This window comes from Neodiprion pinetum, chromosome 3 (genome assembly GCF_021155775.2).
Source record: "Neodiprion pinetum isolate iyNeoPine1 chromosome 3, iyNeoPine1.2, whole genome shotgun sequence".
NCBI classification, from domain to species: domain Eukaryota; kingdom Metazoa; phylum Arthropoda; class Insecta; order Hymenoptera; family Diprionidae; genus Neodiprion; species Neodiprion pinetum.
In genome coordinates this window covers 34,599,613-34,626,376 of record NC_060234.1, presented here as the reverse complement: position 1 = coordinate 34,626,376, position 26,764 = coordinate 34,599,613, and the positions used below count along the sequence as shown (strand labels likewise).

Genomic DNA, 26,764 nt, shown 5'->3' with positions numbered 1-26,764 from the left:
ATAGGGTTAGACCAAATGCAAATGAACCGGGTTAGTTGAGGCATTGTTGATTTATTAGTACCCAAGTTTGAATTCAGTATCTTTTTTTACTTTTAAGACCACTTTTGATAATACTGTCAAAGTTGTTAAGCCAAGCAGATGTTTTAAAGGCATTAATTTCATAAAAATATGAATATGCCGGGTTTCATTCGACGATAAAATTAAACTCAAATTTTGTTACATTGTTTTGGCACATTGTTAGTACGAACTTGAATGTAAACATGTAATGTCAAAATGTAGTTAGGTTGTTCTAGGTATGTTATATTCCACGCCAACGCGACAAATGATTTTTCCTCGCCATTTTTGATTGTGCCCATAATTTTTTATACGATTGTCCCAACTCTAATTGAAAATAACACTCCTGAATTATACCAGATTTTTCTATTTATGAATTGTTTTTCTATAATTAGTCGAATAAATATTTAAAAAAAAGTGTTTTCAGTTTCCGATTCAGCCTAAAATAATCCTCTCTGATCGAAGAATTTTTAAGAATTTTTTTCGAAAATTTCACAAATGGCGTTCCGTTACGACTGCAAACAATTATTAAAAAATAAAAGTTTGAGATAAAACTGTGAAATAATTCAGGAGTATTATTTAGAGCTGGGACAATCGTATAAAAAATTATGATCAAAATGAAAAACGGTGAGGGGCAATAATTCGTCGAGTTGGCGTGGAATACTTCAAATGTATACATATATAGTAAAAGTGTACGTACGTACATAAGATTATCAAAAATGCCAAAATCTATATTACAGTATTCCAAAGTATACAGGATGGTCAATGTTTATCCTTTTTTTGCACGGTATTCTCCTTAACTCCGACTTCCCGTACTTTGAGATTCCATGAAACTGACATACGCGTCTTGAAAATTTCCATTCTCCGGCCTTAGTAGATTTTTTTGCGAACCTCCGTCGGCGAGGGGGGAGGGAGGACGTCGCGTGGACGAGTCCCATTGAGAATATTATCGCCTATGAAAAGACGGCGAAGAGGAGGATGCGAGATAAATGTAATAGGCACACGGCGTGCATCGAGGTCTTCTGCTCTCGGCGGCGGGTTGCGGAGAAGGGGGAATCCCGAGCCGGCTCGCCGAGTCGAGTCTCCCAAGTCGAATTCAGTTCCCAGAGAGACGCGAACCGAGTAGCTCGACGGAGCGTCGATCAGTCGCTGCAGTGTACACGCTTATAGGCAGCAGAGGGTGAGCGAGACGCGGTGACAAAAAGCGCTGGAATATATATCCGCAGGAATAAATTTTAAGCGAATATTGTCACTCGCCGGTGGTTAACGGTCGACGAGATAAGTGTCGTAGAATTTTTATCGCAAGGGCGGAACTATGGGAGAATACATCGTTGCGAGTGCGACGATTCGGACGATAATTGGAGAATATTTATATCCGGGTAATTGAATAATAATCCGTTAGTCTCGTCTTCGGAGCGAGAAACTAAGCCCACGCTTAACGCAAGAGGGAAATAGAGACAGAAAAAGAGAGTTTAGTGATTCCGTGGCTGGCAGCGCCGACGGTCCTCGAAAAGACAAGAGAGCATCGCCTTTCGTTCGTTGGTAGTTTCACAGGATACGCGGAGGCGCGCAATTATTACCATTTTAGGCGAAATGTCGGGTGTACTTGATTCGCCAGTTTCGATATAGTGGGTGCTTGATCGATCCACGCTGTGGTTCAGCGGTTCCTGGGAATACCTGTGACGGTGAGTTGAACAAACTGCATACAAACGTTTCTTTCTTTCAGCTGAGGCTTAGAGCCACCGTCGGCGATCGTATCTTGTTTCCGTGTTGCGCCTGCAAACGCGCAATCCGATCGACGACAGGGACTCGGCACAGCTGATCGCGATACACGGTAATACGGTACATTCGAACTTGCGACTGAAATTGATTTTCAAGTCACCGGAGCAACGTTGGCTCACTTTTTTTTTTTTTTTTAACGACGATCGTTAACGTTGGTACTAATGATATCCACCTCGTTCAGCTTCACGACGGTTTTTTGTTTTTTGCTGTTTACCGTTTGCCGGGTGCATCATGGGAATGAGGAAACAGGTACGCCCTGAAGTTGGGAACGGTACCAGTAAAAGAACCGCGGGCGCTAAGTGGCGCTCACTAATTGCCTTTTAGACTTGGGCGTGAACTGTGATTACATAGTACACGAGTACATATATATGCTTGGGAAATTTAGAGACCTGCGGGAGTCTGGTGCATGGGTGGCTTTATTCAACGCAAATAATACCGAGTGGTGTGTTTACTCGGAGGGAAAATATACACACTGTAATATACGAACGGTATATGCGTGTCTGCATAACAGAGCACCAATGGACGTATATTAATTGCATCTGCCGCGCGTGCCGTGGTGTAAAAACTTTTCGGAGAGAGTAGATGCAATTTATCCTGCTGCACGTGCATGTTGATGCACGAGTAATTTTTATTTGTGTGTGTGATTTTGTAACAGAGAAGGAGGAGGAGGAGGAAGAACCCGGTTACACACGTTAAATACGTTACACGAATATTTACATCTTCGGTACGTCGGTACAGTTGATAGAACACAGCGTAACCAAAGCGACGAAGCGGCGCATCGTCGTAAATATTTTATTCTCTTCCTTCTCTTTATCTCGCTTTCCCTTCCATTACCGCTGCACATGCACGAGTTATTTCGACGACGGTAATTCAGCTCCTTCACGTTGCTGCCCCTGATCTATCCGTCAACGTTAACGCGGTTCCCTCCCACAGCGAGACGGACCTGCAGCTGGGGTTCAAAACTCCGGGATGCACGCCATCCGACGATCTTTCCGCTCCGAGTTGTTTCGAACCAAAACTCGTCGCATAGCTCATTGCCAGTCGCTATGTCATTACAAGAAAGAACACCTGAAATTGAAGTTGTTAGGAAGCCCAATTTTCTTTTTCGAGTCCTTGGGAGGGGATTTTCGATTAGGTTTAGGAAAATATCGAGCGTAGTCAAAAAATTGTCACAATCAAAGTTGCAGAGTGTTAAATTTCCTACAAGTTTAGTAATTCCCGTTCTTAGTCAAATGTTGAAAATACCAGAGTTATTTGACAGAAACAAATTCTCCTATAAATTCAAGATGGCGGCCGAAGCTACTGTGGGATACTGGTTGAAATTCTAAATTTAAATTACCGATGACCCCCCTCCTGGATTACAAAAATTAAATAACTGTATCGAAAAATTGAAATTTCAAGTATACATTTCGGCTGGACTAGGATAATCGCGTCTCATATTCATTCTTGTCTTGGCAGGTCTTTGCTATTTCGTAATATGTACGTACCTACATACGTATAACTTTCCTCGTCGCTCGACGGGCTAACTATGTTATACGGGGTTTACTTTCGGTTTGGGTTCTTGGCTAGGTTGATGAAATGGAAGCCTGGTGGGTGGAAATTTTTCAATAATTTCTCGTTGCGTTTCTTCCCTTCTCTTCTCTTCGCTTCTTTTCCTCGCTTCTCTTTCTTTTCGTTCTGTTTTTCACTCCACTGGTGTTGGATGTAGGTATGTATTCTTTCCGTACATGCACGGGGATTGGGTGAAAGCAGCGGCGTTGCGTGCGTGTGCAGTAACGCTAAACCAAACGTGACACGAATAATTATCAATGATATAATATTATACCGTTGAATCGATATGGACATCCACTGTATACATGTAGCAGTTGATTGCGATTTACGAGACTTTTTTTTTAGCGCGAAATATGCTGAAACAAGCGCTGTTCTTTGTCAAATTTTAGAAAACCTAATCCAGTACATCCCGAAAAACTGATGAGATTTATCGCCTTGGCACAATTTTTTTTTGGGGGAATAAAAGATTCTTTGAAGGAATTTGAAATTGTTATTCATGATAACAATTATCGGTTTGAGGGGGGAAAAAACCCGTTACAGCAACTTGAGGAATTAGAAAATTCATTGTTAGTATAGTATCGTATATAGGTATAAAAGTATAGTATAAAAATATACCTTGACGGTGAGCAAAACAAAGGTGAAATAATCGCTCGATAAATGCATTGTTCTTTACGGTCGAGCGTGCTAAAAAATTCGCAGACATATTTATTATTAGCACTCGTAATCCGCGGCGACTAGGAGTTTGAGTTTGACTGTTAACTTCGTGTCATCTAGACGATAAGACCGGAAAGCGAAGAAGCTGATTTTTATTACTCACGGTGGGTGCGTGTATCGTAAAAACGTGAAAATAGCGGCTATAATAATATCTTGCACTTTTTTATTTTTATTTTTTTAATCCTGTTTATAAGGTAAAATAATAACAATAATAACACACAATCTCGGGTAGATCCACGTAGATATTATCTGATACATAAATGTCTATTTTGTTCGTATCTAATAACTCCACTAGAAATATATCTCAGTTTTATATACTCGAATCTGCCTATTTGAATAACAAATATGTAGATAAGTGGTTGTAAAAAAAACTTTTGGATTCGGCAAGAAGAGAAGCAGCAGCAGCGGTACCAGACATGAAGTAGACGAATGAATGAATGAATGAATGATGAATGAGTGATCCACGCGGGCGCGAAGCGTTCGAATAAGCGCGCAATTCACTGTGAAAAAGATTGTTCGACGTCGTCTGCATGCCGCGCGAAATTGTGTCCAGACCGCTCGAAAATATTTACTTACGAACATTATTTACCTACCAAAACGTGCTTTATTTTTTTTTTTTCTCTCATTTATAATTATTCTCTTTTTCGTCTCGTACACGTTATTTCGGCTCAATAGATTTTTTATTTTTTTTTTTTTGCAATCAAACGAACATGAATTATGCGGTAACGGTCGTTAACTCATTACAGATTACGCACACATCGTAGGGATAATATCAACATCTGTTCTCTTCTTCTCTACATGTATAAAAATCAATGTCCTTCTGCCCGTCTAGACGCGTCTGTCCGTAAGTTCGCTTATAAATCCAAAACTACCGAACCGATTTTTTTTTTTTTTTCTGTGAATACTCCAAGGTCTGGCCAGATCTTAGGTTATATTTCGTTACAACCAGATTAATGGATTTGGCGTCATACCGCACTTCTCCGAACAGATAGAGGAAAGTTACGTCGAAGACTTTTCAAGCTCTCGACGAGTTCTACGAAAAAAGTTCTTTAATGCATACGGCTATGTCTAATACTCTTGCCAGAATCATATCATGCATATTGAGAAACGTGAAACAAATTCCCTTCAGCTGGATGAAAATGAAAAAGCACATGTCTAATTAATTAACGGCCTGGTTTGGCTTTGCGTAATTCAATTCCCGCGACTCATTAACTTAAATATTCTACAGACTACCCTGTGTAATATTACAATTTACAACAGCGAATGCCTTCTGCATACGCGACGAACCGTTTATTCCACTGATGTGAATTACGTAGAGAGAGCTACGCGGTTCGTAGCTATAACAATATAATATATACGGGTTAAGCGGAAAGTCAACTAACCCAGATTATACACCACCATGGCGGTGATGCTGATGCTGCAGCATTACGTCCGTATAATAATAGGAGAGGGGCGTCTCTGGTCGTCGTTCCTGGCACATGCCCTGCGGTGACAGGAAAATTTCGTTTCCTCTATTCGAACGGTGCTCTTTATATCTATACCGGGAAAAGAGATCTCTCCGGTTATCTCATCTTATCGCAAATATTGTTTTGAAGAGTTAATGATGTGTTGCGTACGTACGTTTTTAGTAATAAATATGGTTCTCGGCCGCGACTGTCACGAGCGCGTCAATTTCGTTGGATCATGTATCGCGCCACTCGTGCAGTCAATTTGTTTACTTTTTTAAACATACGTTATCATATGTTTTCGACAAAAGTGTTTTCATCGAATTATACCTGTACGCATGTATGTACGCGTGCCATGTACAAATGAAGTTATTTTATTCAAGATTTTTGCATTGTATTTTTTTTTGTCCGGGATATTTCGTGGATGTTAATAAGTGAGTGTATGTAAGTTTGAAATGATTTGTCTTAGCCCATTTTACCGCGTGGAAAAAATCACTCCTGTATAGTTTTGTACAGGCTACCGTCCGTTAAATTATTTATTGCCGCCACGACGCTCGAGTCGTGACATCGCGGTACAAGCGATGCTTTCTACACCTATGCAGACCAAGAGTGTGAAAAGATAGCTTCTATATTAGGCTCAGACAGGTCAAGTTTTCGCTCAAGAAGCTGATCCTCAGTCGCGTGGGTGGATATCGCGGGTAAAAAAAAACCGAAAAAAGTACGGAGGGAACAGAAACGAAGAGCAAGAAAACAAAAATAACCGGTTTAGAGATCTTGAGCTTGATAGTTTACGTAATTTCTTGGATGAAAATCAGGGTCAATGATTCGTGCGTATATTTATCATACCTGCAAAGCTTAATATCGACCTGTGCACCTCATCGTCAATTACTTTATATATTTTACTCTACAGAGGTTTTTTTTCTCCTCTTGGATCGAAAGGGTTTCTTCACTTTCCAATACACAAAATGCTTTTGTTCGGAATTCATTTTTAAGGGTGAAAGAATTTGGCGATAGTACCGCGTTATTATTACACTCAAGTATACGGATAATACGCGACATTAGTGCGAGACAAAGAATCAACGATGGCTCCCTTTTGCATCCTACTATCAATGTAATAAGAATATACGGTAACGTCTGCCAGGAATGGCGTATAGTCACATCCGGAATACCGAAAAGGGGTCATTTTCTTGACCCCTTGAACGTCGCGGCGCTCTCTGACAATGAACGCAGACACAGTTTTGAAATTCCACGCTCTAAATGTACAGTGTAAGTGCCTGCTCGAAGCGCCGCCGGCAGGAAACGAGATACCCATTCCTTTTAACGTGCGATGCGATAACGGTAAAGGGTATTTTACTCTGGATTTCAGTCTAACCTATCTGAAATATTTTTCTATTTTATCGGAATTGTGTTATGCCCACATGTACAACCTAGTGTTTTACAGGGGAAAGTAGTCGGAGTTGCAAAAAGCGTACAACATACGTTTGCTTGTAATCGAACGGTAAAATCGTGCAACTTGTATCTAGCAAGCAATTTTCAGTTATTCAATCAGGTACCTACGGTAGATTGTAAAAGTGCCGAAGTCGTCTATAATGAATGAGCTACATATAATCGAAACTCGACTTAATTTTCAACGAGTTATATTCTCCGAGAAATGAAACGAGTTTGAAGATGTTTTTCCACTTGACTTCCGCTTTGAAGAAACTCAGTTCCTAGATCGGAGAAACAAAGTGTGATCGACGCCAGAAAAAATATACACCAATTTGTAAAAATAATACGTTTACACACGGTAGAGATTTTGACGGTTCATTTATTCGTACCGGGATATAATTTCATTGCAAGTAGTTTTTAACCGTATTGCAAGTCATTTTCTTCCCGCTTCTTGTGGTTCGCATATCCTCGATTTCATCGGCATATTTTATCTCTACGACGTATACCTACGTACCGCTGTAGTTGAAAGTGAAAGGAGTCGACTTATGAAATGTTTAGAAGTTATACCCGGTACGTATATTGTGGCGGCGTGTAATCGAGGTGGGGTAAATTAAATTGTCGTGTTTGTTTCAGTAAACAATTTTCCAGTAGTGACTACTTCTCGTTCATTTTCTCCGTGTAACTAATTACGAGTCAATTATGTCACATGTGTGAGTAGTTGAAAACAATCGTGAATCAGAAAGTATATCGTGTTGTTCGGAAATGTCCACGAACACCTCCGCGGATCGATTGTATCTGAAAATCTTTGTTACGCTTTGTGGATTTTCTTCCGAGTCATTCATAAACGGAACGGTCAAACAACGAGATAGGAAAATGATCGAGGAACGTTGTTTATCGATGACGAGTTCTCGATTATACTTACCGTGTTTATTTATGCTTTAGAAGGCAAAGGTCGCGATGAATTTTCAACTCGAGTAAATTCCGTAGTCTCGATATCACGTGTGTTGCAGCTGTAGGTATCTAGTGATTTATAACCCCGAGATCGTGTCGATGATTCGAGTTTAGAGTTGAAATAATGATGATTTATTGCGTGGAATATTATCGACGCGTTATATTTGATATCACGCTTGCCTTACTTCCATGATACCGTGTACTTTTTCGTTCTATTAGAGTCGACGAAGTGTATATACGATATACATGTGTATAAAGAAGCTACGAAAAATTTGAATTATAATCGAGAAACTGCAGCGCCTACGAATTGTATTTATAAGTCGCTAACGTGTGCAGCATGCTCGATGCAAGTTGAGCTGAATCACGACACAACTTACTATTTATTGATATAATTATACACACGCAGGTAGAAACAGTATGCAAATATTACGCCACGCGCAGATAAGAATCTCGCACGAATTTGTCGCAAATTAAATGGGTAAACGTGCCGGTTTGAACGCGAATTGAAAATTTGTTGTTGTGATGTTTTATTTGTAATGTAAATGTTGCGGTGTTTGATGATCGCCCGTGGGTTAATAATTCGTACAACAGATTTTTTATGCCTATTTTAAGCCGAGCTTGTGTAATCCCGTACGTCTGGGGAAATTGTTACTCCTTGGTAAATTCCGTTATGTTAACAAGAGAATCGGAAATACAATATAAATATATCTATACACGTATCTTCCACATATGTTCGAGCTTGATGTACGGTTAAGATGACACGAGTAAGTACGAGTGTGTGTCAGATATATCAGTTTTTTTTTCTTGTTTTTTTTTTATAACACAGTTAAGATAACGACGAGAATAGAAAATGGATTGCACATTCAAGGGGGGTCTTGATACGAGTTCAAATAAACAAAAAATTACGGCGATAAGTGGCACAGAGAGCTGGAGGAAGGGGAAGAAGAAGATGAAATAAAAAACATTTTCTCTCGCGCAACATTCGCTCGAATGCCATAATATTATTAACCTCTGACCCGCGGCTGACGGTCATATTATATTTCTGCAATAATTTCTGCCAATTCTCTCTTATCCGTTGTTGTTTTTCCCACTATTTATTTATTCATTTAAATGCATTTATTTGTTGATTCGTTTCGAAGCAACGAGATGATATTTGTCTTTTTCGCAGTCATAATTTTGTATAATAACATTTATTTACTTCTGCGTTTACCTTACAATACTTTTTTAAATATACTCGGCGTGTCACGCCTCTCACTTTATTACATGCTTATTAATTTATACAAAAGGCATGGTACGGTAAAACGCGGTCTGCATATAATGCAAATAACACATGAACGTATGTAAAATAAGTGAAATGTTATCAGAGAAGTGAACTTTTAAACTGGCGCCAGTGTATATTAGTGACTGGCGCGACTTGACATTAGATCTCGCATTATATCTGTCCATACAATACAACATCTGAGTACACAATTATATGATGATACTGTATTGTATTAAAAAAGAAATAAATTGGCCAGGTTAAATAATACAATTCTCGTTTTCGCACCGCTGCGGCGATTAAAGTATGTGTATTTGGCACAAATTCGTGCAGTATTTAAAACGTGACGACGATAAATTTTTATAACCCTAAGGAGGCCGCGACCGTGATGATGATGATGATGATGATCTTGCGTTTATTCTCAGTGTCATCGTTCCTCGATATTATACGAAATGTATCGATTCGCTCGAAAGCATGGCACAGCCGATTAATCACCCTTCACCCACCTTGCTATGATCGATCGCAAATTACAGGCATCAATTTATTATTACATTTAATTATCAACTGTCGATATATGCTGCTATAATCATCATCGCGGTAAACGAACGGTGTTGTAACTGCAGTTATCAATATTTATCGCGAATTATCCTTTACAATTGAACGGGCAGATCGAACGAGGTGAGTAAAAATCGTACCCCGAGAATCACGTATCTTTGTAAATTTTTACAAACCGTTGTTATTACGTAGATAAAAAAAATTGAATCCGATTTTGTCTTAATTCTTCGGTCCAGCAGAAAGTAAATCACCGTGAATAAACTGAATTCTCAATCACTTCCTTCTAAATCCTAATTTTAAATTACTGCTGACGAAGTAGAGGAATTGTTGCAAAAAACAATATGCAACAATCGTTGGGTAGCGATTAAAAAACCTTGTTCTACCGCACCCTGTTATCCAGTGGACATTGACGTTGCTCATTACACATGCGGTATTCTTCCGTCAAAGTTGCTAAATTTGCCAAGTTGACTTGTTTTCCACGTCGATCATCCGCAGGTCGTGTTCCGTGACGTGAATGTAAGTTGGCGCATTAAAAAACGCTGGAAAGTGCATTATAATACATAGTTGACGCATGTGTGTATAAATAAAGCGTATTATATAAACATTCATTCATGCGCATCGGGTTGAAAAACTTCCTGCACAAATTTTCGGCTGTAATATAAACCTTGAAAACTGTTCGGTCGGAAAGTAGAGAGAGATTTATACTCGGACGAAATTTTACAACCTCATTTCATATTACGGTAACAATTTATCACTGAATGAAACTCGGGAAAAATTCATGTAACACGACGTTTATGCCCTCTGTGCATATTTATTTAAACATCAACGTTTGGCGCGCAGCGCGTGCATTTATTTGTAACACATTGCCCAATTTTAGAAGGAACGTAACGTCGTCTATTGGCTCACGTGAACTGAAAATATTTTGTCGTTTAAATCACGTTATTTTCTTTTTTCAATCTACGGAGGAGGAACGGGAGTCTAAATCCTGCAGTAGCTTCGGCCGGAATCCTGAATCTAAGTTGGAATTTATTTCGTCAAATAACTCGGCGACTTTCAAATTTTTACCAAAAATGGTCATACAAATAAACTCCTAGGAAATTCAATTCTCTACGACTTTGGTCACGACAATTTTGGCACGCAACGACTGAGCCGAGCCGCATTGTCCGGATATCCCGCTTTGCAGCAGCTCGAAAAGCTGCAAGGATTAGGCGTGCTTCTCCGGCACCATAGCGCGTTTTCACTCGCTCGTCGTTCGGCCCATCAACCGTCTATTTTTAACGACACCAGTTCTCCGCCCCTCCACCCCACACCGATAACCCCATCAACCAAGTTTACGCGCTTGTGGGGCCCATGGTTACAATTGTCCCCGCTTTTAATACGCTCGTGTTCGTTTCCCGAGGGCGAAATCGAGTCGACTTCACCGCGACGTCGTAAAGCCGCTGATTGCGAGTGTCTTGATCTCTGCACGCCTCGGGACTCGATTGATTCGGGCTGTCTACGGTAGCAGGCAGACCTCGGTTTTCCTCTGCACGTGCGTAATGATCTGAGGTCGCGCCCACTGAGAATAAGGTAAAAATAATCGATGCGTCCGAAAAAACTATCGAACACGACTCGATTGAATCGGTAAAAATTAATCGGTTCTTCGATTATTTCGTATCTATTTTTTATTTTAAAATTTCGTAAATTTCAGTATCTACTTTTAACGGTGGACATTTTTTTTGATCATAGACAGTTTCAGTCAAGATATTTTTCAATTTCAGGTGAAAATATTCATTTATCTTTCGCTTATTATATGAAATAGGTACTTAGCGAGTAAGATACTTTAATCACATAAATTGTTATTGCATTGCGTTGTTCATGGGATTAAAAACAAATAACGATTACGGAGGAAAAATAATCGATTCAATCGAAAATCAATTTTTTCTTGGTCATTCTTAAACGTTAACGTAACATAATTAAAAAAAATAATTATTGCGCAATTTTCGAATGGACTTGAAGGAGTTGGCTTTTCCAAATAAGAGTATGTCTTGTTTAAATCATTGTTTACCAAACTTCAGACATCGCTAAAGGTGCGAAGTAACGACTTTTCCAAATCATGCATCGTTACAGTAACGAATTACCAACTTCATCCTCGTGCGCGATGTGTGTCGTCATATGCCGAGGAAAGTTTTCATCGACTTTATATTTTTACGCTTGTCGCTGAAAATACTGATGTAGCTGTACATGGTTGTACATGTTCGTATCGTAACCCCCCGCTGCTTATCTACATTCTCAACGGGCAATAAACCTGCGCGATCGTATTATCTTTTTTCAATTCCAGTCAAAAGTCCGAGAGATATGACGGTGATGGTATATGTTACATATATTCAAGCTGTCGCGGAAAACATGTATAATGCCATCCACTTCAGTTTACGTTTTACGATATATCTGCAGATTGGAAATTGACACTTCGATCCAGATAACGCGTTATTTTTTTTTACAAATTCTGTCTCGGTTCTTTCATATTTTTTACTTTTCTTCGTTTTCCCTGTTTTTTTTTTTTTTTTTTTTCCAATTGGCGTTTTTACAGCCCGTTCGTCAGCGCAGGTTTTGTGCTGTTTTTTTCTTCTATCCTCCATGTCCATTTTTGGTACTATCATACGGAGCGTGAATTTATTACACCGGTTATTTTATAGTTTAAAGGTCGGAGAAGAAGAGACGTAAATACTGCCGCTACATCTAAGTATATTACCTAACAATCGAAATGTGGATTCTATTACACAACGATCGTACTGTTCTTGGAATTTATCGGTCTATAAAGAATCCCACCAAAACCGACTTTGTTTTGTGCCTTTCGATTAGTGAAAAAACACTGCGCATGTATTGTTTAAAAGTTTACTTTGCTCTGCGGGGGCCTTTTTTTATACACGTACGTTCGACGGCCGTCAGAAGTTTCCGTATTGCGTATCATACGTATAGGCTAACTATATACGTACACAAGTATATTATATATGTATAAATGGAAAAATAGCTCACCAGAATAAGATATTTAAACGGTCATTAACAGACTAGGTGTAGTTTACTGAAAGAGTAATGCCTCGAGGTGGTGTTCACATTAAATTGAATGATCCCAAGTAATGGATGAACAATGGTTCTTTTCACCGTTATTTTTCCTTCAATTCCTTAAATTTCAAAATTTCAAAATCAGTCAAAAAAAAAGCACTCATTCTCGTTTTTATTACAGAGTAAAATCGTTCGCATTCCCGGAAATTTGTAGTCTACGAATGATGGTCGAAAAGGATGTTAAAAACTGGATTTGATCCTTGCGGTTAATTAATTAACATCTTGGAGTTTGCATCCGGAATTATTTTCTTGCTCTTGAACGGCTCGATCAACTATTTCTATTATTTATGCAACATCAAGTTCCTCGTAAGAGACAAGGACGTTGCATAATAATGTATTCCAAATTCCAGATCGAGGATTTAATGGACTCAATCAAGACCGTGAGCTGCTCATTGATTTGTAACAAGAAATTTTCCAAATCACAAGTTCGTAATGATCTTAGTTATCTGTGTTACTAATGTGCGTAATATAGGTGAAAAGGATTTTTCCGATGTATTATTGTCTTTCTTTTTTATCATCGGTTCCGGGTATTCCTCGAACATCGATATTTTGTTACATGATCGAAGAATTACGCGTTTCTGCATTAGAGGAAAATCCGGTTCGGTCAAATTCTTGAAAACCATTTTCCTCGGCTCTCTTAGTTAATATAAAAAAATTGATCCAAACGCATCACTCGATCATCGCGTGTCCGTTAAGCTAGTGATAAATTTTTAATTAATTACCCAACAGTGCGGTATTCAATCCTCGGTATGAATACTTGCTGGTCTAATTACAAGGAAATTACTGCATCAAATGGAGGGCACATCGACGAGTTGTACATACTATACCGTATACAGCTGTATATATCGGCCCCAAAACGTTTTCAGATAAAATTTATAGCCGCGATCGCGTCGTTCGTATAAATTAAACCCAAATGTTTACAGTATTCATGAAACATCGGCGATGTACGAATATTATATAATATACGATATACGAATACCGGCGAACCAGTCTCGACGAATTTTATGCACAAGTCGTACGTGGATTACGAAATTATACGTCTGTTGACGGTACTAAAAATTATGTAATTAGAAATCTGCTGGACTTCCTCGTCTGACGTCTGTCCGCAGAATCGCGTGCTGGTAATCCAGATTCTCACTGTATCTCGAACCAGAAACCGGGATGTCTTCGACTCTGGATAGCGATCGGATAAGATAAGGCAAAGATTAGCCAGGACCCGGGATCAAGATAAAATCTCAATCCACCTTTCGAAGGTATCGCTTGATCCTGGAGCAAGCAAGCAACCCCGGCAAACGGTCGTTGGTTTTTTCTCTCTCACGATCAGTGGAACGAAATCGCCGTTTCCCCGACGATTTTCCAGGCCTGAAAGGCAGTGTGACTAGTCAGTCAAGGCCACGTGGTCCTGCAAGGGACACTGTATCGATTTTCCCGCTGCACCAGCCCGGATTCCCACAGGACGCAGGGTGCATTCAATAACGCTTGCGTACAGTATGGTTAAAAATCTGCGAAACGGGCTCTGAAAATTAAGTTCGTCTCCGCACCGTCGCACCGTTAACGGCTCTGCAGTGAGTTCTGTCTTCTAAATTTCCAACCATCTTGGATTATACCTGAGCCGTAACGCGTCTACCTGAGATCTTGGGGCTCGAAGATCTTTTCACGAGTCGAGATGCAGTTGCGATCAGGACGAGGTTGAGATCTTACAAGTTATTGTAACTATCCGGTTTTGAAAAGAAAAAAAAAAAAAAAAAAAAAAACTTCGCATTTCGCAACTTGAAAATTGTACCAAACTTACGAACTGATAAAATTATCTTGTAGAAATTGAGCTCGGTAATAATTACATCGAAGCTTAACGATGCACCGTGTGTGATCAACTTTATAAAATATACCGTGGATCTGTTGATCCGACTTTTAAATCTTCTAAATTAACTCGATTCGCGAATAAAATTCGACGCTGAGCGAGTATCGCAGGCTGGCAGTTTTCTGTGCTTGTTACGCACTTTATCGCTCGAAAAGTAGTCTTCGCACAGGTCAAAGCACCTTTGCACTTACCACTTGTGGCCTTAACCTCAGATTACTCGGAACGAATACGATCCGCACAACTCGTATGTACATTTACACGTGTGCTAAGGTGATCAGAACCGATAAATCTGTCCCACAGTGCAATTTTTGTATCAACTCTTCGACACGACTGAACGCCGCAACTTCGCTTCAATGCGCCGACGGTGATCTTTCAGCTTGAATTCGTGCAACGGGTATCGGGAGTTCCCGTATATTGCATCAGGTATACGTAGAGAGCATGCGCCTTTCGGAGCGTGTTCCCAAAGTCCGAGGACATCGCGGAGTGATCCGAATTTGAGAATTGATATCGATCGAGTCGGCGGGTGGCAGGCGAAAATGTACGACGATACAGGCGGTGGATATTTCTGGGCTTCTCTCTGTTCAGGTCGTTGCCTCTCCGTATACTTAATCCCGGCGCTGCTGCAACGGAGAGCCAGACTCAGACTGCATTCCTAACCCGGCACAACAACCTGCTGCACGATCATCATTCGCGCACGCCGACGATCTTTGGAAATCTCTCCGCGGTTATTCGGGGATATTTTGCGACTTTCGGCGGGCGATGTCTGGATGGATGGAAGGAAGGATCAAACGGACTATCCCCGATTTATCGGATACACATCTCGACGTTCCCTCGGGATTTACGAGCGATGAGAATGGGACTCGTTTTCGAACCCTTGAGGTCTCGTCTCGCCTTCCTGCAATCGATAACGCTATCTGACCTCCCCGCCCCGAGTATCCATTGTCCGGTTATGATTCGAGGGGGTCAAAGACACAGTCGATAATGCAGGGAATTACGTTTCAATATATCTTCTTTTTTCACGCGTACAAGCCGGATCTTCCTCCCACGTTGTTCAACGGTGAGTCACTCGAGGTGCATCGCTGTTTCTACCTATGTGCATGAGTCGTGTTGTTTCTTTGTATTCAAAATATCACACAGTGGCGGTCTGCACATCCTGTTGATGGAAAAATATTTGACGATAGTCCCAGATCAGATACCCGTGACTCACTCTATCTTCGTGGCCTAGGTCTCCGATTTTTTTTTTTTCTTTTTCATCGTCATTTTATATCTCAAGTCGAAAAGCGTGCAATCCTCATTTTTATATGATTACTGCGGTATGTTTTCCGTTATATTATTCCTTACGCGGCAATCAATCTTCAGAAAACGATGTATTGGGTATGCTTGTTCGATCTTGTGCGCTTATTTACACTCTACGGTATATACCGTATAGGTTTGTTCAGTGCTTTTATTTTTACACCGTACTGTACGCGATTGTAACGGTGATATTCACTCGGGAGATTTAGCGAAATACTTTCACGACGATAGAAATTTCGACGAATTATTATTTCAAACTATAACTTGAAGCTGCGCAGTTGTAATTTCAGTAATTTTGCGGCATTGAATACTCTGTAAAATCGATATGTATAACTGTGTGTTATACGTATTCTTTCGCATGTTTTCAAACCACATTTCAGTGGCCAGAAATCCCTCGTGTGTATCTTACCATTGAAATTGATTTGTTTTTACCATTTCAAATAACTTCCAAGATTTTGACGAACTATTTTCTTTCCTCTTCATTTCTTATTTTCAAATCATCACGTTACAAATCGTCGTTGTCTTCTGGAATCAAGGTTTTGAGATGTTTTGTAACAGCCCGAACGAAGCGGCGACGGATGAAGGGTGCGATGCGAAATGAAAAGATAACCAAGACCGATTTCTATATTCAGAACATCCGAGACGAACATACGTATGAATTCTAATATCGATGTATTCCCTGAATAGCAAGGCGCTGACAGAAGCCCGTTACTTTGTACGCCGCAACATACGTAATATAGCAACTTCGGAAGACTTGAGAAGGTTATGATCTCTGGAATCTAGAGAAATAAACTGTGAGAATCGGAATATCAAATTATCGAAGAGAATAGCACGAAGGTTGTTTGGCAAAATCTGTAACAGGGTCGAATGGGGCGAGAGGTCGCGATGAGTCACGATACGAATTTCGGCGAGGCTTCGTTAGAATCGTATGAATCGTAAGACGTAGTACCAACAACTACGAGTAAATGGATCTAATAAATGACGATGATTTTTTTCATCTCTCGAAACATTCGCAAGTGTCTCGTATAATAATGTAATCTGGTCTATGGACCGTTCGCAGCTGCACAAAAGTGTGATCGAGAAGTGCTCGAGTACCGAAGTATTATTTTACGCCACTCGTTCTTCGATGTAACGCGAGACGGAGTTCGAGCACGTGGTCAGGATCTTCGAAGACTTTGGTACCTGCCTATACCGGAAGTAGAAATCTCTGCCTCGAACGGTTGTGTAGTGTTACAGGCTCTTGTAATGCGGCCGTTAGAAGGCGCTGCGGTATATCTTTGACCGTAAACACTTTACGTGTCGACTTCTCCGGTTTCACGATAAGCGTCATGCACCTGCCTTTTGGCTCTGGCTGTTCAAGAGAACGATACAAAAAATAATAATATTAGATTAAAAACAACGGAGAATAAATGGAGAATGACCGATTGATAGAAGGACCCAAATATCGAAATCTCGAAGATGATAAAATCTAATTCGTATAATTATTAAAATGTACAAAGTTCAAGTATAGAAAGTCGAAATACTGAACATAGAACGTCAAAATTCGAGGCAAAATCTAAAATCTGTACACGACTTCGTGTTATCGAAACGAATTCTGACGATTTCAAATTTTGAAATGCTGTATTCTGAACTTTCTGTTTTTCTAATTCTCCATACTTCGACTTTTCCCATTTTTAAATTCAATAAGTTAAGTTTTAAAAATTCTTTAAAAATTCGATATTGTGGCCCTTCTGTTTTTTGATTTCTCTACACTTTGATCCTCATTCGAATAAATCAAGTTCATCGGAATGTGTAAAGGAAACTTTGTCAACTGATTTTTATCGTTGATTACAACGTAGGATAGTATTTTAGGTCGAGCTTTGTCATCAAAACAACTAGAAAAAACCGTAAAGAACAATAAGAAAGGAATTGGGTATAATACGCGATACATCGTCACGACAACAATCTATTACTGGTCAATATTTACCCAAGAGTTACGATGATATCCCCATGGAAATAACCAGCCTGGAAAGCAACTTGTACGGGTTTCGATTTTGTTTATTTTATCGTCGTTCATTCTTTCGTTTCTCTCTTTTTCGGAGTGTTTCCAGTACGAAGCATAAAGAGACGTTTGAGTCGAAGAGCCGCTCTCGATACCTAATCTGGTCGGGAATGAGATATCGTTTCAATAAGTTACGAGTACAACGCGTTGGGATACAAACAAAGGTGTTGAATGAAACCAGAAATAGACATCTTGACCGATTAATTTCATGCGATAAAAAAAACCTGTTAATCAGCCGAACTTCAGGCGCACATGAGTATATATCTTTAAAGATAAAGATATTAAAGATACGGAAAACAATGCGAGCGTGAAATGCCGCCCACTCTGTATAACATCAGCGGGAATATTGCACCGCACGGCTGCGTGTTAAAAAGGCGTAGGCTTGAATTTTGAAACTTAGCTGCCTACGGGAGTCCTTGAGTTTAAATTCGGTATCCCGCTATAAATAAACGTGGTTTTACAGGCAGGCTCATTAGTATACCGTGATGAAAAATAAATCAAACTCGCGATAAATTTACCATCATTATCAGTCTTCGGACCATACTTATTACCGATAATATAATCCATTTTATAATGCTCCGTATACGTGCCGAATAGATATAGACTGCAAACCGGAAATCGAACAGGGTATGGAATCGGCTTGATCGCGTGTCGAAGTAACGTAACTCGGAGAGTACCTGCCTAATTAAAATTTAAAAACACTGTACGGGTTGGAATGTTAAACAAGAAATGGACGCTACCGCGACTCTCGAGATTGTCGATCTAATCAATTCTCTGCGTTCCACTCTCACGATAAAAAAAATTTTAATTCAATTAAATTATTGCGGAGAATATCTTTGATTAAATCTGTTCCTCGGTACTGGTATTGTTTTATCCTTATATTGGTAAAACTAGGTGAAACTTTATCAGCAACGGTGACCAACAATAAGAGTTCGTTTGATTTCCTTTTCTTTTTTCTTTCTTCTCTCTCTCTCTCTCTGTTACTTTCGTCTTCGTTTGCATTATACATAAAGCAAATTATCGCGAGGGCGTTCCGAGCCACCAAGGCTAATCTCATGGCTGAGGTCTATTCCATTCGTACTCTGTATACAGGTATACCTGTGTCAAAATGCGATCTAAGTATGTAGTATTGTACGTACAGCGGCTTTGCCTCGCGCTGAAAATTTATAATCGTATTCCGTATAAAATTTGCGCCGCGCTGAACGACGATAGATCCGAAAATGTGATTAGATTTTCTAAACTCGACCGAGCGGTCGCTTCAAGCAGCGACGCATAGGCTAAGTATCTATCTAGTTTTATATTGTCATTATTTTGGCTCGCACGTCTCGCGAATTCGTTTCGTTTGCCAAAAATAATTTCATAGTTTCTTTTCTGTTATTTTATTTTATTATTATTTTTTTTTCATCCTTTTTTCAAGTGAGCTGCTCGGATTTTCGTAGACGGTTGTGGATATCGTTACGTATTTGCACGCGCTATGAATGGAAACTAGAATAAAGCCTTAGCGAAGGTTTAAATATATGATAAACATACAGATATTCGGTTTGAAACAGGTATATTAGTTGTTCGGTATTTAACCGCATGAAAATTGACACAGGTGTCAAGTGTGAATTTTTCTTCATTTTCGATAATTTACATATACACGTTTTTTGCGAGCGAAAGATCGGGCGTAACATGCCTGTGTGTGCGTGTGTGTGTAAACACCAAAACACCTTGTGGAAGAGAGGCTAACAATAAGCTGCTAAGTTTGGAAAGCCTGAATTTCTAATTCTCACGAAAAGGTGATCCCGCAACGATTGTCTAAAGAACCAAATTAATGAAAAAAAATGAATAAATAAAAAACAGAGAAGAGCGAATTCGCGTTCTTCGCTGACGCGTCTTTCACTCCTCTTCGTTCTGTTCATTCTTATCCGGGATGAGGATTTTTTTTGCACTTGGTACGTATAACTGTGATGAAGAAGAGGAGTGTTTTATGCTCCGATTGATCGATCTTAGATTCGACGCGTAGAATAGAAGGTATAATATCGTTTCTGCTGCAGGCTTTACGACCGGCAGGAATATATACATACATTAAGCAAACATTATAGGTGGACGAATGGCTCTCACTTGAAGGGTATAATGATTGGTATAGATATGTATTGTAAAGTAAAATTTTCCAAGGTGTTCCCCGCGATCAACGAATGGAAAATTTATAACCCCAAGTTCGCGCAGTCAGATCGCAATCAGTTGAAACGATAAATTTACCTCGCGTTTTTATATTCTTCTTACACGAAAGATTATTTTTATTTTTAACAACACTACTTGTCTACGGTTCGAATTGTGTGTGTAGCGCAGAGCAATTCCAAATATAACTATGAGATATCTGGCGGTGATTTTGGTATCAAGGAAAACAAAGTGGCGGTAAAATTGAACAGGAATAAGCAAATAAGCATTATTTGGGGCTGATTGTTTATGCATTATATATTGTGCGGAATATTTTTAGACAAAGTTGGGAATCTAACGCCAGATGAAACTTCTCACGTGATGTTCAGAGAGAATAAACGAAGAAATAAATTCTATAAAACGTAACATTTTCATAATCATTTTATTTTTACCGTAAATGTAACCTTTTTTTTGAAGTTACGACATTAATTACTTATATTATATTTTTGTACAATTCATACGGTATAAATTATGAATGTATGAGCTGATTTATCTGCGTTACGATTGTGAAAAAAATTTATCAAACAAATTGTTAATTACTTATCGATCGCATAAGGAGGAAAAATTTTTTACTTTCGGCCGGGTTCGAATGTAAGTAGGTTTGAAATAAATACTGAAAGACTCGAGATTTCTTGGTAAATAATACACGTGCATTGAACGTGTTCGATGCGATGCGCAAAACCATTAGAGAAACCACACCATATATAGTATAAATGTATAATCAAGGCGACTTCGTACTTTTGCGTCGTTTTTCAAGCCCTTTTCGTGTGCCAAGCTTTAATCGCGCAGTTCTTGTTTACACGAATTACCTAATTCGTCCAAAAAAAAAAAAAAAAAACCGGGAAAAGTTCCCTAGTGTTATTCCGTCTCATTCGGTTTAGTGTTTTGAACGGCTGCAATTATGGAGGAACTTTATTATACCTATTGCAGTAGGGTTTTCAGACATTTAGATCACAGGCGGCAGATTGTTTTCGTCAAATGTCCATATGCTACACGATATTTTTAACGACATGTTTTCAAGCAATCCGGATTTTCCTTTTCCTACTTAAATATGTATAATTATACGTATAATATTATCATAGTTATAGCTATGTATGTATGTATGGGTGTATATATATATATATAAATATACCTATATATATATACCTACGACTTTGACTCGTAGCTTCTCATATATATGCCAAGCGTGGCGGTAACCTTATTGTGTCAGTCTTTCTGTTTCTTCCTCTTTCTCTTTTTAAGATTGTTTTTCGTATGCCTTATACATGGATTATACGTGTGTCTGTTTTTATCGAATATTTTTATCATTCTTTTACGGTATAATATTGCTTTCGCTACAGTCGGTTGATCCTCGATATGCCCGCTTGTAAAAGGTTTCATACGGAGAAAGACGTTCCGAGCACATTTTATCGTAACGCAATTGTCTGATTGATGACTAATTCGTGTTTTTATTCGCATACCTTGCAGTCAACCTTCATCCAGGTATGAAATATGCGGCTTGAATTATACAGTCTGATGAAAAATTTATTCATTCATTTTTTTCTATCTTTTTATTGAAATTTTGTATTGAAATTTGTTATAATTACAACAATGGCTAGACTTCCCTCGTTGCAGAGGTGAAATAGTTCGACGAACGAAACACTTGTTTCAACGACAATTTAATATTCATACACACACCATCTATTCGACTTTTTTTTCTTTCTCATAATTAATTTTATCAATTTGTTAGTGAGAACTTCGATACCTAGTATACGTACATACTCGAGCAAATTTCATTGAGACAGTATTGTGTTGCAATTCGTAACGCGTGATATTGTTCGTTTAAAAAAATCATTTCTGAACAGAGATTGAGCAACTTGAACCCTATCGGAATGTGACAGTGTTCAAGTTTAAGAGACAAAATTCAAGTACAATATATCGTGTATCATACAGAGATTTATTCAGATTTATTGGCACAAGGAAACGTTACACTTTAAACCGAAAAATACACGAATATTGCTGTCGCATTTTTTTTTTTTTGTTTTTTTTTTTTTATTCTCCATTTTCGTCTAAACGAATTTCGAGGCCCACCGAGGAAGGAGGAGGTCTTGGGATATGTGGTCGTGGCATTTTGCCACCAATGCCACCTATTAGAGGTAAATTACGCCACTGTACCGTCAGCGTCGTCCCGACGATATGGCAAAAGCATATTCATTTTTGTTATTTCGAAGCGAACGTTGCGCGGAATATAACCTACGAGTGCTTCTTTGCCCTGATGTAATTAACCGACCATACCTACCCGTTGGAGTTTCGATCTCTTATACTTTTTGTTTTCTCCCTGTCTTTTGTTTCATCTTTTCGCAATAAAAATACGACATCGAAGCCAAAATTGCTTCGGAATTACGTGATCACGTATTCTGAATATACATTATTTTTATTTTTTTTCTGTTCTGTTTTGTATTTACATTTCCATGTTCTGAGAATTAACAACGCGGTTTTGCGCGTGTTGCTTTTGAGCGTTGAATCAATCTCGATGGTGAAAGGGAGAAAATCAAAAAAAAAAAAGGATAAAAAACTGTCCCCCAATTATTATCGTCCAGCGAAGTGTGTTGGCTTCGTCAATGCTTTTGTATAACATGTCGGCACATTGTACACGTGTGTGCGGGGGAGAGAAAATTGTTCAATCAAGTGTATATTGTTATACCTGTATAACGTATACCGGAAAGGGTTGTAAAGCCGTTGCTTTTCTCATGCATTGTAAACAATACAGCATAAACGTGATAATCGAAGGTCAAATATTTCGTTCATCTTTTTGATAAACCATGCGTTAAAAAAGAAAGAAAAAAAAAAAAATTGTCATAAAATTCCTTTTGAGCAGTCACTCTTTTTTCATGGGTGGGGGGGGGAGTTTGTTTGCCAATTTTTTTTTTTAGAGAAATCCGGTTCGTATTATAATACTTTTCGTAACGTAGATTTTGTTGTTTATTTTTCGTTTTTTTTTTTCCACCCACTGGATGACACGCCGAGTTTCCCCGCGGCAAATATTATAACCGGTTGTTTCACAATCAATGTTTCGGGGCGTTGGGTATAATCGATGAGCTATAAAAAACGCGATAAATTTGAAAGATAACTAAATACAGCTGAACGTTATGTCGTGTGTCATTTGTTTCGAATTATTTATAATATACGTACGTAGTAGCGTAATTTTACCGTATATAAGTTTTAAATATACAAACCTGTGAAGAAATTTCTGTGAAAGTACAAAAAAAAAGTTGCAGAGTTCAATTACGAACTTTCGTTAATGCTTTTGAAATACAATTAACACCGATGAGAAGTTTACCGATTTCATTAAGGTCGAGCGAAGAATAATCCATTTTGTACAACAAACGGGGCTCGATCATGATCCATTAACTCGGTATAAGATCTACTTTATTTATACGCTTAGGTTAAAATTCGCCTCGCCAAAGTCATGGTTAAGCCGTGAAAGTTCAGCTTATATCTTCCGACGTGTGCGTGTAATATAGGCGAGTGGAAAATTTTCTAGTCTACCTATACGATCAGACGGTAATGACCATTTTTACGCCCTATCGATCAGGAAAATTGGACCATTTCTCCACGGCAATTAGCCGTGTAGTTATAAGCTCGCATGCCTTGGAGTGAATCATTGTATTATGTATACCGTATACACTTACCTTGCGTGTGTGTAATATCAAGGTGCGTAGTGTGCCAGGAATCCAACTGCGTGCAGGCATATTGCATACTTGCCAATGGACAGAAACAACTGTTAGAATATCTCCCATTTTCTTCACTTACAATCTCAGACAAAGCTTTTTCTTATATATGTATACTTATTGGGTATGCTTTTACAAAAATCATCCATCTTATGCAATTATTATGATATCAGATTTATGCAACGAACAGAAAATAGGCGTGCGTATAATTAATCGGTTCATTTTTCGATTTGTATAAAAACTGTTTATGGCTGTATAATAACAGCGATGAAATTGAAGGTTTTATCATTGTATATTTTGTCATGTTGATTTGTTTAGTAATTGCTTCAATTTGGGGTTTTGTTCGATCCTTCGCCACGAAAAATTACTTGACTGTTTTTAGAAAATTTCAATGTAGAAGATTAAAAAGTTGACGCTACGGGACGGAATATATCGTTTACTGTGTCGGAGTCGTTTCGCGGTTCCGCATCATTCGATATCTGGCTCGTTTACAACCCGACTAGTCGGTCATTATATATATACTTCTAGCTGTAACTACCGGGTCTGCGATAAAATTTATATACGACCTTTACAAAAAAAATTGACGCAAAATATTTCACCGTGAAATGTGGATAATCAGGCGAGGTGCCGGTGTACAATCAAGGATTTATCCGGAATGAAAAACTGATTATACATAACGTGTTAAACGAACTAAGACATGTAATTATATAACGAATCGAGGAATTCCCGCATCTTAATTATGCGTAATTTTTTGATTGAGCAGCTATTCGCTCGGAATATCGTCGTGTTTACGAAATTATTGTAGGTACTACGTACGATACGTGGGTAATTTTGTTATTTAGTTTTTAAGCTTAATTAACTCGATGTAGGATTTTACTTGCTGTACTTCCTACATTTATAAATTATTCGATATCAACGAATTTCAAATTTCAAACAAAAATCATCCCTAAATTTGAGTGGTCGATTGGAACAAGCGAAATATTACGCATTTGCCAGACCCTCTTAATCGATACCCGGAAGTTGACTCTGCGGAGTGAGTGCCTTTCGTTTAGGGTTCTGTGTACTTACCTAAGCTTCGAGGCCACCGAGATAACTATTATTGGAATAATATATGGATTTTACGATAATCCGTAATTCGAACGGATCGGGCTCGTTGCGAAAGATTTTTTTGCTCCTAAATTTACGGATTTCTTTTTTTATCGATTCAGGAGAGAGGAAAAATGTAATTGAACGATCGGACATTAAATTTCTATGGACACATGGAAATAAAAAATGATAAAGTGTCGAACGAAGTTGTCACCGAAAATTATTCTAACCGTACAAATGTGTAAGCAGGTGCGCGGATTCTTTAATCAATATTTTGTTAATAATTAATTCGTTTCATCGTTGATTCGTAGCCACGATCACCGTCGCGCATCTGCAGCGATTTTTTCGCTTCGACTTGGCGATTCCTCGCCGATCGTTATATGCATGTGTTGTATTATACGTAGAGTCAAAATTGTGAAAACATGTCGAATAACGAGCACAGAAAAAATAACAAACAGTTCAAAGTGTGATTTTCAAATACACGTCAATCGACCGTTTCTCAAATAAATTCTGCAGGCTGTTTAAAGAACTGAGACAACGAAACGCCTGTTGGCATACCTAATATATATATATATCTGTATATATTTATGTGACTGAATCTTAAAATCGCGTGGTTGTTACAGTAAAACTAGAAACCTGCACAGATGTATTCGATTTGAGAAAGAGGGTTAAGTGAACTATTTTGAAATTCGAAAAGTGATTGACTCCTGACAACGAAATTGAGAAGCTCTAAATTTTGAAATTTATCAAGTCATTTTTTTTCTCTCATTCTACGCACGTTGTATGTACCAATATATCGAGTTCGTTTCATAATTTCAATCGCGATTTTTCTTCTGTACGATTGTTTTGACTTTCGAACGCACTTGGGTTTTTTTTTTTTTTTTTATTTATTTGTTTTTATAAAATAGAGCGAAAAATACAAGAAAGAAACGTCGATCCACCCAGGCTCAAATTTTGAAAATTTTTATACGTGACGTAGGATTTTTCAGAATTATTTCAGTCTTTTCAGTTGCGTCGATCAATATGTTCGTTTTCAGAAATTTTACGTAATTCACATCGATTCAAAAAATTTCGTTAGAAAAAAGTCCGAGTGCCTTAGAGAGTGAGAACAATCATATGAAAAATCGCGTGCCAAATCGAAGAGGTCAAGGGTCGGACCCAGGTTGAGTTGGCACGTAATGCCCCATATAAATATGTAAATTATGCACGATAAATTGGCGGCACGCGTGGGTGCAATCCGCACGTGTCGCTAGGTATAAGTATCAATTTGAATGAATTTCGCTCCTATCTCGCATTGCGAGATATTCACGGATTTGCGAGTATTACTCTAATAATTTGCTCCTCGCTCCCTGGGAGTGAACAAATTCCACCTTTCTTTTCTCACAATTAGCCACCATTACATTGTATTACATGTTGTGTGTAAGACGTTTATTTTACGTATCTACGGGGCGGGCTTGAAGTTTCGAATTTAAAGTGTTCAGAATTTTTTGGTGGCGTAACTTAAAGAAATCAAACTTTGACGAAACATTAAAGTCTCGAAAGTGCGAAAATGGGAAACTTTAAAAATCTGAAATATCGAAATTCCGAATGATCGAAGATCTCGAGTTCCGTGAATTTCTGGCTTGGTGAAATTTCACCACCATGATCTTTCTTTGTTTCGGATTTTCAATGTTCTTACGTTCGGCATTCTGGTCATTCTGATTTTCGGTTTTTTCCTGATTTTTCACGCTCGCTCGT

The 26,764-nt window shown here is 38.6% G+C and overlaps 1 protein-coding gene across 1 annotated transcript in view; it reads left to right on the top strand.

Moving 5' to 3' along the window:
* The first annotated feature begins 1,113 nt into the window (after window positions 1–1,113).
* Window positions 1,114–26,764, top strand: part of LOC124214119 (uncharacterized) — a 46,299-nt gene continuing 20,648 nt past the window's right edge. Inside the window, exon 1 of the mRNA XM_046616153.2 lies at window positions 1,114–1,739. The gene's annotated coding sequence lies outside the window, so the exon portion shown is untranslated. The remainder of the gene's footprint in view (window positions 1,740–26,764) is intronic.